This window comes from Gossypium raimondii, chromosome 6, assembly GCF_025698545.1.
Source record: "Gossypium raimondii isolate GPD5lz chromosome 6, ASM2569854v1, whole genome shotgun sequence".
Classification (NCBI taxonomy): Eukaryota; Viridiplantae; Streptophyta; class Magnoliopsida; order Malvales; family Malvaceae; genus Gossypium; species Gossypium raimondii.
Window position 1 is genome coordinate 21,296,883 of NC_068570.1, and position 2,772 is coordinate 21,299,654.

The window sequence follows — 2,772 nt, forward strand, 5'->3', positions numbered from 1 at the left end:
ACACGGCTTGGCACATGGGTGTGTGACACCGCCCCTAGCGCCGCTTTCCACCACCATGGCAACCACCGTGTGCCACAGTGCAACTCTATTTTTTTTTCTTATTTTCTCTTCTCTTCTCTTCTCATCTTTTAAGTGAGTGGCTGAACCCATATTCTTTTCTTATCCTCCATTGAACTGTTGCTTCTATCGTCAGACCGCCACCATAACACCACCGACGGTTGCAATTCTTTCTCCATTCTTCTTCATTTTTCAACCTTCGTTATTCTTTTTAGTCATAAAAAATTTTGCACTATTTATTGTGTTTTAATTCTTAATCCTAAAATTTATTTTCATGAACTTACTTTAAAATAATCCTCTTTTTTAGATCATTCTTTCCCCTTCAGTTCGTGATCAATACAATCCATCGATCCTCCCGTTTCAACAAGTAAGTGTAATTGTAATGGGTGAGTAGAAATCTCCCTACTTTTTTATTGGTCGAATACTCTTAGAGGGCCATAGTAAATTACTTTCTTATGTATAAACATCTTGTATGTCATGTTTTTTGAAGGTTCGGTTAATACCAACCCGAGAGATCATTAACGTTGGAATCGAAATCACTAATCCAAGTGATTATTTCTAAGGGTAAGTGTTAATGGAAATCGATACCAACTATCAGATCAACCTTAATAACGATTGTTATTAACATAAGATAGCCAATTGTTATGATTAGGTAATCTAATTGTTAGATCCACATGAAGGCGTTCTTAAATAGTGATTGCACATCAGATCTACGATCAGGTGTGGGTTTTAACACTAATAAAAATTAAAACTTGTTTATATTGATAAAAATGTTGTTATTTAAATAATGTTGATTGATGGGGATATTATATGTATCCATAAAGACAGATAAATCGTCGTTATGGATTTTATCAAGTAACTGTTTCCCAAACTGCATACATTGTGAAAAACATGTTGTGTGATATTGATTCTTACTGTTAATGTGAAAAATATGTACATCTCATTCTCATGTTATGTGATTATATGGCATATGTGATATTCATATGAAAATAAAATATGATATTTTGGTACCATGGGTACATATGTGATTTGCATGTTAAACATGTCTATGTGATTTCAAGTGATTTTGGCCCTACCACATGCATGGGGTGGGATATGTGAAAGGTGGAAGTATATGGCAGTTTATCTGTATTAATGTGACACTGTTCACAATTTGGTGTGTTGGATGGACGAGTTCTAGGAAAACTCGATTTTGGTGTGTAACAGAGATGGGCAGGATTGTTTTCCTAAATCTGCATCTTTTTACAAAATATGTATTCACAAGGTCATGCATGATTTACGTATGAAATATTGAGTTTTATGAAACTGATACGATTATTATTGTATAACGTGTATGTTTATATGTACGTGATTGAATTTAGGTTAATCTCACACTAAGATTTATAGCTCACCCCCCTTAAGTTTCTTAATTTTACAAAAAATCTCGAGGTTAGGATTCGACGACGACATTTGGAGGAGTTTCTCAGAATTCTTTTTAAATCAAAGTAATTTTATTTTATTTTGATTTTTTGGGTTTGTAATAAGTTTGAGTATTGACTATCGCATGGGAATTTATTTTGGGGATTTTTCATTCTGATTTGCATAAATTGTTTGCATGACAGTGAGTTTTAAAAATTGCATAAATTGGTATTTGATAAGATTATGCATGAAACTTGGTTTTCATTAAAACTTGACAAAATCACTATTTTTCGCTTCGACAATGAGAAATGAGTTTTAGACAAAAATACGACTTGGTTTTTAGTTTGAGATTTTAAACATGTTTATTGATAGTTTATTGAATTTACATGAAATATCAAATTTTAACAAAATATGGCTTTAGTAAAATTTTTCATTGAGATCCTTATAAAAATATGTCAATTTTCCATTGCAATCTTGAGAGATGAGTTTTATAAAATTAGACTTCGTTTTCAAAATTACTAATGATTACAAATGATATTTCTAAAGGTATTTGATTTATGAAATTAACATGTTTTTCTTGAATAATGATGAATAACCAAGTTTTTAGTTTTGAACAATGATCAAACTTTTACAAATAAAATATCGAAGTCACTGATTTCTAAAATTCTCGATTTCACTAGTTTGAAACGATTTAGACAAATGGTTTAAAAAGTACGTTTGAAAACTATGAAAGATTTTCTAGGCCATTTCGGTGGCCAATATAGCTTTCTGAATTTGGCCATAACGATTGAGTCGGGTTGGGGTGTGACATATAGGGGATGGTCGTTTGACAAACTTTTGGAATGATAATTGGATTTTTTCGGTAGGTCTACTCAGAACATTCTATAAAGGCTCGGAACAACTAGGTGATACTTTACATGTTTGAGATGTAATGGATGAGAATGGTAGCTGGGATTGGACTCGATTAAGGGGCGCTCTCCCAGATCATATTGTGATGCAAATAGAGCTCTGTTGCCTCCTTCGATTGATGTAAGACCCGATAAACTATCATGGATATGGGTGACAAGGAATAATTTTTCTTCGGCAAAACTTATAGAGGTATTCACCAAATTGGCTCGGTTGATAATTCTAGTGTTTGGAATTCGATTTGGAAAATCAAGACGCCTCAAAAGGTTAGGGTGTTCATTTGGATTACGTGGAAGAGCATATTACCGACTAATGGTGAGAGAGTAATGAGACATATGGCTAATGAAAAACATTGTCCAAGATGTAGCAATGTATACGAATTGGGGATCTATGTTTTTTGGAATTGCAACT